This window comes from Ochotona princeps, chromosome 5, assembly GCF_030435755.1.
Source record: "Ochotona princeps isolate mOchPri1 chromosome 5, mOchPri1.hap1, whole genome shotgun sequence".
NCBI classification, from domain to species: domain Eukaryota; kingdom Metazoa; phylum Chordata; class Mammalia; order Lagomorpha; family Ochotonidae; genus Ochotona; species Ochotona princeps.
Genome location: NC_080836.1, coordinates 12505721 through 12517544, shown reverse-complemented (window position 1 = coordinate 12517544; position 11824 = coordinate 12505721).

The following is an 11824-nucleotide window of genomic DNA, read 5'->3' as shown; positions in this document are numbered from 1 at the left end:
AGGAATAGAAGAAGGTGCATTAGATGAAACACCAAATTGAAGTTGAAGAGATCAGCCAATCAAACACCAACACGCTCTTCTTGGTGCCATTTTGTGTGAGAAAAGAGTCCTTCCTGCACTTGCCAAGCCTCCCCTGGAGTGCCCCTCCTGACATCTGTGGCAGGAGGCGCCTTGCTTTCAATCAAACCCCTGCTTCCCTCTCTCATTGTCGGAATGGAAATTCCTCCATGTGGGTCAAGAAACTATATCCCCATCCCGTGTAGCAACAACAAATAGGGAAATTACATTCCTACAAAGAAAATCTAAATCAGTTTCCAAAAGTACCATGTGACTGCCTTCTCTCAATGCAAAAAAGGCAGAAATGAAGACGCACAGATGCATGAACCCACAAAAACTTTATGCTCACCCAGAAAGGGCAGACACAAAAGCAAATCTGCGTAGGAATCTGTCCATCCAAGTCCCTAGGCAGATAAAATTAACTTACATACAGTGAAAGGTTAGGGGACACTCTTCAGCGATGAAAGGAATGAAGACAGAAGCTGTCCATTGTGATGGAGATAGTTGAGGGGTGGACATGAGGGATCTTTACAAGAGGAAAGAAATATCCCGCATACTGAGATATGCCTGTATATGAGCATCAGCAATCATCAAATTGCATCTTGAAAGTCTGTGCGTTTCCACTGTATGTTTATGTAAGCTCAAAAAAAACCCTTCAAATTACATATCAACAGTGCTCTTGATGGATTCAAATGAAAGTTTGTAGAAAAACGTGGGACCAATTACTCTAAATTGAAAGTGATTCACAGAGTATGTTGATGAAAACAATGAGTAGAGATCCCCCCCTCCACAGCCCACCCCTAAAATGGCAATAAGCAAATGATAAAACTAGAAAAAGTCAGAACCAACTTTTTCAGAACTCTGGAAATTAACCTAAAATCTTCAACATTCATTCCTGATAACAGGTGAATCTCAGAATGGAGAGCTCCTGGCATTTCCGCTTGCTCTGGCCCCGCCTCAAACTCTCTGACTTTATGGTTCCCTTTAAGGCTTCATTCCCAGAGAGCGGCAGGACCTGAACCATGTGATGGCTGCCCAGAAGATCCACAACGTGTGAGACTCTTTATTTGACCTCTTTTCATAGAGACATTTGTTACAAACAATTACAATCATTTAACTTTGTGGCTACCCGAGGTATTGGGTGACAACTGGGACAAGCAATGCATTAACCAAAAGCATTAAAAGAAAAACTAGGACATGGGATGATGTCTGCAGGGATTTTGCAAAGCTCCAGCATGGTCCTTGGAACTTAGAAATCCTCATGCATGTGTAAGGCTGTGGATAACCTGTGTGGGACAAACCTGATAAAGCCCCATGCCATCTTCTCTGGCTGCCCTGCAGGCAGAACACAAGCACCAGGTGAAGGCTTGGGCTGAGCTGACAAATGCCTGTGTGAGCTTTGCATATTTACACACACATACACACAGACTCCTGCAAAAAGGGTGGGAGAATCTGCTGGTTCTAGACATTGCAAGGATTCTCTGTCCAACCATTAACCAACAGCAAAGCAGAGATCTTAGTTCTGGTCATGCATAGCAGGGAATACAGTTTCCCTGCACAGGAAAGAAAGCCAGTAGAACCAATGACTGGGGGAAGGAAGCCCAACACTGGACCCTACCAGACACAGACTTTCACCTACTTTTCATCTGTTCAAAGAACTGAAAACATTTATGTGTCAGTAACCAAATAGAGGTGCATGCTAGCAGGAAGCCGGACTCCAGGGCAGAGCCAGGACTCAGGCCCAGGTACTCAGAGATGTGATGTGGGAATCTCAAACTACACCAAGAACTCAGGGTTCCTTTTTCTTCCCAGGAGGAACAGAACTTCTTTGTTTCTCACCCAGCACTCCTCCTGCCCCCCCGCCAGCATCTGTGTCTAGGGTGACTTTCAGGCAAGGGGCCTCTCCTTCCATTCAACCCCTCACTTGTATGTGGAAGCACTACTTATTCACTGAAACCTACTGGAAAGGCCATGGTTGCCCTTGCCCCAGTCCATAAATTGGTATTTCCATGCCAGCAAAGCCTGCTGCTCTACTCTTTGCTGTGTGAGGGGTTGCCCCAAAGCTAAAGGCAGTCACGCTCTCTAACGCCACTTAGAAATGCAAATTACCCATCTAGGAAGACCTGTTGGATGATGGAATAAAAATCTCTCCCTGAGAAGATGCTATAATTAACAAGTAAGCCTCTTAGACTGTAGTTATCTGGTACCCGCCTGCTGCCCCCTTGCAGCTTGTTCAATAAATCCAACCGTGCTGTTTCCACCTGCTCTCTCTGGTGGAATCCTTCACCAGCTCCAAAACCGGCCTCGATGAGTCATGTTCCCCTGCATGCTCACAGACACCTCCTAATTTCCTCCCAAAGAAACTGACTTTGTTGTTTTGTTTTGTTTTTTTTTCAGTAAAGCACAGTGAAAAGCACCTTGGAGGAGACTCATGGCTTGAAAGAGCAAACAGTCTGGACCACAGGCCAGCTGGGTGAGGTCAGGGCTGAAAAACAGTGAGGAGAGGAGGACAGGGAAAGGGAAGGCAAAGTCAGACGGAAGTGAGGGGGAAGGGAGAGAGAGCCAAGACGGATCGGTGTTGAGGAGCGGGAGGCGTGAAGGGGTGGCTGGCACAAAAGCTGGCCGTACTTTTCCTGGAGGAGATGGAGGGCATCTTGCTTGGGAAAGGGAGCAGGGCTCTGATTGCTGGACTCAAACCCATCTTCCTTCTCCCGGGAGTGCTAAAAAGTCTTCATGTTTCAGTCCCATTAACCTTGCATTTTGTGTTGTACTAAGCTACTTTCAAAAGGTCATGAAAGCAATGGAACTAGAAGACATGTTTCCTATTGTGTAAAAGACTTGTTTGAAATTATATATAGTTTCTCTTCGGGATATGGCATTTCCATGAGCTTTTGAAGATGTTTCATACACATATGTGTCATGTAATTTTAATACAACCTTCTTTAAAGGGTTTCACTGTAGGGTGGCTCATAAGTACCCTGAACTGGGAACAAACTGGAGTTTGCGTGCGGACTGTACTGTTCAGGAAATGGCTATTAATTCAGCAAAGAGAAGAGCTGACCTGCTGCCCCACACTATTTAAAAGGAAGAATGAAATCAAGCATGAAGGCTACATGCTAGATGATACCATTTTGATCAACCTCAAAAACCAAGTACAAACTTAGGAATACATGCACATGTGTTTGTTCAAATTATGTTTTGAGGAAACAGGGCTGTCACACACAAAATCTAGAACAGACTGCACACGGTATGATACCTTTTTATCAGGCTCAGAAACAAGCAGGAGTAAATAAATGCTGCTTTGAAATACATGCATGAGTGATTTTATTAATTTGCCTTTAAAAAGATTAATTGATTTATTTAAAAGCAGAATGAGGGCCCAGCGCAGTAGTCTAGTGCCTAAAGTCCTCACCTTGCACTTGCTGGGATCCCATATGGGAGCCGCTCCCAACCCTGGTGGCCCCCGCTTCCCATCTAGCTCCCTGCTTGTGGCCTGGGATGGCAGTCGAGGACGTCCCAAAGTCTTGGGACCCTGCACCTGCGTGGGAGACCCAGAGAGGACTCCTGGCTCCTGGCTTCAAAATGGCTCAGCTCCAGCCATTGTAGCCACTTGGGGAGTGAGTTAATGGACAGAAGATCTTTCCTCTCTGTCTTGCCTCCTCTCTGCATATCTGATTTTCCAATGAGAATGAATAAATCTTAAAAAAATAAAAAAAGAATGATACATAAACAAAAAGAGATGGAGATTTTATATCTGTTAGTTCCATCTCCAAATGGCCACAGTAGCCAGGGCTTGACTAACCCGAGGCCACAAGCCAGGAGCTTAATTCTGGTCTCCCATGTGTTTTCAGGGGACCAATCACTCAGATCATCTTTCACTGCTTTCCCAGGCACGTTGGCAGAGAGCTGGACTGGAAGAGGAGCAGCCAGGAATCTAAATGATGCCGGTTTGAAGTGTTCGTGCTTCAGGAGGTGGCTTTACCAGCTATGCCGTAGCACCAGGTCCTCACCCTAAAGTGAGATGAGAATTCAAAGCAAAGATGAGAATAAGTCAGGGGCACCAAGGAGAGGAGTGAGAATATATTCACATGAGAATGTGGGCAACCCCACAAAGCAAGACACCCATCACCAGAGGCTAGAGTAGCACGGGCACAGGCAAGAGAATGGCCAAAACCCCAAAAAGGACCACTTTTATATACAACAGCTTCCTTTATGGGGGAGGGGGCAGTGCCCTGACTGAATATACAACTGGCCTGGCAGTTGGACAGTGCTGAGTCTGCAAGCGGTTTTCTTGGATCCTCCTGGCATCTCTGCGTGAATTTTTTTTTAAGATTTTTTTTTTTATTATTGGAAAGTCAGATATACAGAGAGGAGAAGAGACAGAGAGGAAGATCCTCCAACCACTGATTCACTCCTCAAGTGCCCACAATGGACAGAGCGGAGACATTCCAAAGCCAGGAGCCAAGAGCCTCTTCTGGGTCTCCCTCATGGGTGCAGGGTCCCAAGGCTTTGGGTCGTCCTCAACTGCTTTCCCAGGCCACAAGCAGGGAGCTGGATGGGAACTGAAGCTGCCAGGATTAGGACTAGCACTCATATGGGATCCTGGCATGTGCAAGGCAAGGACTTTAACCACTAGGCTACTGCACTAGGTCCGCTATGTGGAGTTTAACTTCCATTTTTCCCATAGCGTAGCCTCCTTCCCAGCCCTGAGTGAGGTGCAGGTGCATAATGGGAGAGTGGGTGTAGGAGTTTGACATGTAAAGGGGTGGAGTTACTGTGCAGGGCTGTGAGACAGAAGCTGAGGGACAATCTCCCCACTGACTCGTTCACTTCTTACCCCCTGGCTGCCTCGCCACTTCGTGTGCCCCAGGACTGACCGTGCTTGTCCCCCTGGCTGCCTCGCCACCTCGTGTGCCCCAGGACTGACCGTGCTTGTCCCCCTGGCTGCCTCGCCACCTCGTGTGCCCCAGGACTGACCGTGCTTGTCCCCCTGGCTGCCTCGCCACCTCGTGTGCCCCAGGACTGACCGTGCTTGTCCCCCTGGCTGCCTCGCCACCTCGTGTGCCCCAGGACTGATCGTGCTTGTGGAGACGGTGATGGCGTGAAGAGCAGGCACAATGTGTCATCAGGGCCTCCAGCGTCAGGATAGGCATCACATCATCAGAGGCACACACGTATACTCACACATACATGCACATACATGCATACCCACACACATACACTCACACCCACACTTGTACACATACATACTCATTCCTACATTCATACTTACACACCCTCACAATTCTCAACTACACACGTCTTCATACACATATTCCATTGCTCTCCCGGGCACCTTATCGGGGTGCTGGAAGTGGAGCAGCCAGGACTCGAACCAGGACCCATATGGGATGTCAGTGTTCTAAGTGGTGGCTTAGCTTGCTGCACCACAATGCCAGCCCCAGATGGAAAACATTTCTTAGTAACTTTCCATCAGGCTTCTGTTCCCACTGGATTTTGAAGGCTTTTAGGGCTTATATAATTCTGATTCAGACACAAATAGGCAAGTTTGCTCCACCCCAACACCGATGACGTTTTCTCATGCTGTAGCTTCAAGGCAATACCAACATAAATACTATCTTTTTTTTCATTTTTGCAATCTAACAGCTAAAATATTTCTCATGCTTAAAACTAAAATGTGTGTGAACGCACAACTTTTTTCAAAATAAATGTATCATAGATATTTGCCAAGAGAATTTTACGCTTAACAGTTTTCTGAAGGATTTACCCACAGCCTCATTTGAATGAATTGTGATTTGAATATCTATAAGTAGCACAATGAAAGAAAACCCAACTCTGCAATGTTGCCTGTGAAGTGGCACAGTGAATTAAACCAACACCTGCAGCACCAGCATCCCACGAGACCTCTGATTCAAGCCTGGGCTGCTCCACTTCCGATCCTGTTCCCTGTTAGTGTGCCTGTGAGGAAGACCTGGATAAAGTTTCCAGTTTCTTGATTCAGTCCGGCCAGTTTGTCCATTTGAAGAGTGACCCAGCAGATGAAAGATCTCTCTCTGTCTCTCTCTGATTCTCTCTCTATATATCCTTGCCTTTTAAATCAATAAATATATCCTCAGAAAAATAATTCCTTCAAAATGACATTGGCTGCAATGAATATTGGGCAAATTCACCTGTCTGGACTTTAGTTTTCTTACAGATATGAAGGGAAGGTGAATGCTATAAAAATACTTCAAAAAACTTACAGAGGGCCTGACGTGGCCCCACCTTGAACGCACCAGGATTCCATATGGGCGCCGGTTCTAATCCCGGCAGCTTCACTTCCCATCCAGCTCCCTGCTTGTGGCATGGGAAAACAGTTGAGGACGGCCCAAAGCCTTGGGACCCTGCACCCACGTGGGAGACTCAGAAGAAGCTCCTGGCTCCTGGCTTCAGATCAAGCTCAGCTCTGGCCACTGTGGTCGTTTGGAAAGTGAATCATTGGATGGAGGATCTTCCTCTCTGTATATCTGACTTTGCAATAAAAATAAACAAATCTTTTAAAAAAAACCATACAGAAATATTGCTAGCATTGGACATGAACTTGTGGAAGACTGGTAGAGAGAGATCAGCTACTTTGTCCTACACAAAGCCCACCTGCCCAAACAATGTGATTCTCACCACTGCCTGCCCAGGTCTCCTCCAGCAGGGAGCACAGATTTATTTACATGTTCTGATTACAGTTTTTTAAAATGGATGATTTAGCCAAATCCATATCTTACACACACAAACACACACACGTATATATACACATATATACACATATGTATATATATAATTATCTTTGATGTATATAGATGTATATATATGTATATATAATTATCTCTGGTATATATATAATTGTCTTTGGTATATATATGTAAAAATTATAAGTTATCTTTGGTGCATAAAATCATTTGAAAAGGATGACACCCTAACTACCCACTGACATTTGAGCATGATGGAGAGCTACAGTCTCGGTACACAGTGCCCTTCGCTGCTTCCTTATTTTTACTGCAACAAATCACCCAGTGAAGAAAGACCTTCCTCAGGGTCACACATCTCAGAAGGCTTCTTGGGGACAGATGCCAGCCCCGCAGGAGACATTGGAGACTGGTCCTGGAAATAGGATCTGTCCTGTCTGTCTCCTTGGGTCAGGCTGTCCCTAGCAGGGGCTGCATTTTCTTCATCTTTGCATTTCAGCCCCCCAGCCGCAGTCTACAAGTCAAATCCCACCGGCAGTGCATGCCCAGCACATATCGGGTTGTGCGGTGAATGCAAAGCAGCAGAAACCACAGCCCTGATCATTTCAATCAGTTTGTCTGCGATTCAGTTACCTGAATATTACTGTTGGTATCTGAATTTTGTAATATTAGTTCCAGAACTCCCAGTTTCAGAAAAGCATATGCTGCAGCAGAGAAAACACAATCCATTCACTCATACATGAACAAATTGATGTGTGCATGTATTAACTGCCTGCGTGTGCCAGGCAGGGGGGATACGATGGTGAGAACTGATTCCCCCAGCTCAGGCCAGGAGAACTCCATTAACAGATAAGAAGCAAAGCCATGAGCCAGAGCAGTGGCATAGCCAGTTCAGCCACTGTCTGCAACACTGGCATCTCATACGGATACCAGTTCAAGTCCAAGCTATTCCACATCCGATTCAGCTCCCTGCTAATGCACCTGGGAAGGCAACAGAGGATCACCCAAGTGTTTGGGCTCCTGCACCCATGTAGGAGGCTCAGATGAAGCTCCTGCCTCCTGGCTTGGACCTGACCCAGCCCTTCCCATTGCAGTCTTTTGGAAAACAAACCTGCAGATGGAAGATCTCTCTGTCTCTGTAACTCTGCCTTTCAAATAAATAAATCTTTTTTAAAAAAATGCCAGTGTGTCTTAAGGCTGGAACAGATCAGCCAGGGCCAGGATGAGCTGAGAACCCAAGGGATGTGAGTGTAGCCTCCTGGCCTGTGAGCTGGTGAGAGGAAGGGGACAGAAAAGACCTTGGAGTGAGGTGGCTTTTGGAGATATCTTCCAAGATGATTGCTAGTCTGGTGGACTGGGGTGGAGCATTGCAGAGAGTAGAGACAGGAGACCCAAGGAACAATAGCCTGTTGGGGTGGGGTGGCAGCAGGAGGTGCCAATCACATGGCAAGATGAAACTCTGAAAATGACACTAGCAATGAAATCCAGGGGACCCCAGGGGCCCCAGAGGACAGCCAGGAGAGCCAGTGCCAGACTGGGTGCTTTCTGAAGGTTCACTGTGGCAGCCAGCATGACGGATGGACCGAATGCCTGAGAGTCTGTAGGAAGGACATGGGAGGAGAGAGCAACGCCATGGTCAAGATGAGAAATGAGGAGCTGCAAAGCAGGGCAGCGGCAGAGAGGGGAAAGGGGGCTGCTCTCAGAGTCACAGGGGGCCATGACTCAGAGCTGTGCCGAGCAGTTGTGAGCAAGGAGGGAAGGCAGGGGGGGACGTGAGGACGCCCCCTTCAGCCTCAACACTCCTCCTGCTGGTGGGTCAAGAGCAGGCCCCATCACTCACAGGCTAAATGATCTTGAGCAGGCCACCTCACCTGGCCCTGCCTCCCTCCCCGCACGTGGGATGAATCCAGCGTACAACCATGTCTCCTGGATGGCGAGCATCCATGAGTAAACACAGTAGCACAGATGTCCTTTACACCTCCAGGGGTCAGCCAGCATCAAGGGGAAAACATGCCTCAGGACTGAGCATGGAAGACTTCCTTTCTGTCATTGTCCCCTGAGCATCAAGGTCCAGCGATCACTTGCACGGCCTTTACTTAGCATTGGTCATCAGAAACCATCTAGAGATGATGCAGGGCAAGCAAACGGGAGGATGGGGTGGACTGTGCAGATAGGACGCTGTTTAACAGAAGTGACTTCGGTGTCTGCGGGTTTGGTTTCCTTGGGAGCTCAAGCCCCATCCTTTGCGCATATGGAGGCAGACACACTGTTCATACTAAGTGCTTAGGGGAGGCCTGGTGCATAGCGCTCAGGGCTTCGCAAAGGTTGTCTGGTATTTATTTCCAGGCAGGAACGGAGTGATGGGCACTCCTCCACCCTGAACATCAGCTTGCCAGGCTGTCTTTTACCTGTGGGCACTGCCCAGCCTCCACCCATCCCCCTAATCCCACCACTCCTGACCCCAGGGCCTGTACTCACGGTGCAGGCTGTATTTCCAAAGGCTGTCAGAAATGGGAGCTAGGAAGGCAGTAGCATGGAACAGCATGGAAGTTCTGGGAGGGAAAGAGGGATGTAGGCTCGAAAACATCCATGGTTGTCTTCGATTGCTGGAGCTTTTCACTGAGCAAGGATTATTTTGCTCAGAAAGATTGGTTTGCTTAGTTCTCGTTATTATTGTTATTAACAGGCAGGTCGACAGGGATCTTTAGTCCACTGGTTCACCAATGGCAACAATGGCCTGAGCTGAGCCAGGTTGAAACCAGAGGCCTAGAATTGCATCTGAGTGTCCTACATGGGTGTAGGGGCCCAAGCCCTTGGTCTATTCTCCACTGTTTTGGCAAGTGCATTAGCAGACGGCTGGATCAGAAGTGAAGCAGCCAGGGCACAATCAGAAGAGGATGCTGGCACGGCAGGCAGCAGCTTAACCAGCTTTGCCAGAGTGCCAATACCTGATGTCACACTCTTCGTTTCTTTCTGATTCTTTATTTTCTAGAATATTCTTTCGTATCTCTTCCCTCCTGAAGGACATCAGTTAGTTTATGTCACTGTCTTATTCTGCTCTTTGGAATGTCTGCTTCTTCGGCTGCTGGCTCCACTTTCTGTTCCGCACAGCAGAGTCTTCCAAGCTCCCTGTGTTTCCGTGACAGCGTCAGGTGCACAAAGGCTCCCTACCAGCACTCTGAGAAGACCCAGGAAGATCTGTTTCTGTTCTGTTGCTTCCTGCACTTAGCGGTGTCCCTCGGGGTTCCCTTTTCCTCTTTGCTCAGATCACTTTGGGCAGTTGGCAGCTCTCCTCCGATGCCGGGTGAGCCTGGTGTGCGTGTGCACGCGGCAGGTGGCATGGCGCAGGTGTGCTGCAGGGCGGGGTTCACCACAGGTGCTGCTCAGCAGCACACGCTCCCACCTACCCCAGCTTTTCCCAGCTGCCTGGTAGCAGGCAGAGAGAGCCCCGGGACCATCTCTACTCAATGAAATGTTCTCTGTTCTTCTCAGCAGCCATGGAAATGACTTGCTGGATCACAGAGCCAGGCGATGGAGTAGAGTCCCTGAGCCTTCAGTGAACATGAGAGGAAGAGGTACCCCACTGTGATTCGAGAACCAGCTTATAGTCCTCGCATCGCCTGCATACCTTGACCACCTGCCGGAGGAGCCTACATGCTAACATCTGGGAGAATTTTTTTTGTTCTTTTTAAGAGCTGTTCAGGTTGTCAGAGCACAACCCCTGGATCCTTGTTCTCTGGGAGTGGGATCCACAAGGGGCCTGGGCCCTGCCTCCGGTGTGAGATCTGCCCCATTCCCTCTGCTGTGCTGCATGTGCCGAGTCCAGAGAATAACCGGCTCTCAGTCTCCAACCCAGGAAGAGCCTATGGCCCCCAACACCCAGGAGCCTACCATTTGGGGCTCATGTCTCTGCCTGTTCTCTCTCCTCCTCCACTGGAGCAGCCACCCCATTCCTGGTGCCTACTGAGGGCATCTGCAGGTTTCTGTCCGTCTACCCTCACCAAAACATGCTTTAACACACCTGGAATGAAGACAAAATCCTAACAGTTTTGAGAGAAGAAAAAAATTAGTTTATAGACGAGAAAATAAAAATTAGAATGGGCCTTGACCCCACCTAGAGATTTTGTGAGCCAACGAACAAACCATTGGATAAGTTCTTCAAATCATCAACAAAGATATTGTTAAAACAGAACTCAATATTAGGGCTGGAGTTGTGGCATAGCACATAAAGCCACCACTTGCAACATTAGCGTCCCATATGGAGGCTGATTTGTATTCCGGCTGCTCCACTTCCAATCCAGCTCCCTGCTAATGTGCCTGGGAAAGCAGCAGAAGATGGCCAAAGTGCTTGGGCTCCGGCACCTATGTGGGAGGAACTGGAAGAAGCTCCTGGCTCCTGGCTTCAGCCTGGCCCAGCCCTGGTCATAGTGGACACCAGGGAGTGAACAAGCTAATCAAGGTTCACTCTCTCTCTGTAATTCTGACTTTCAAGTAAATAAATGAATGAGTTTAAAAACAAAATTCCATATCACCAACACTGTAAGAAAGAGAAATGGAAATTTGCAATCATGTACTTTCTAAGCACTCACACTTAGGAAACGTCTAGAAATCCTTCTCCTTTGCAACAAGTCAGTGAAATCAGAAAGTGAAAGCCAAGAAGCTAGCAAAGAGGGAAGCCATGGAATGGAGGCAAAAGAAGTTTCCCTGGGCCAGGACAATGTCTCAACCCAAGCGGAACTGAAACTTCCAGAAAGGGGAGGGACCCTCTCTGAGAGGCTTCAAAACAGGGGGAAAAAGTAACACAAGGGAGTGAGCATTAAGATACAGTGGGGTCGGCCCACTGTATACACGCCCGGCATGGTGGCCTAGCGGCTAAAGTCCTCTCCTTGAAAGCCCCGGGATCCCATATGGGCACCGGTTCTAATCCCGGCAGCTCCACTTCCCATCCAGCTCCCTGCTTGTGGCCTGGGAAAGCAGTTGAGGACGGCCCAATGCATTGGGACCCTGCACCCGCGTGGGAGACCCGGAAGAGGTTCCAGGTTCCCGGC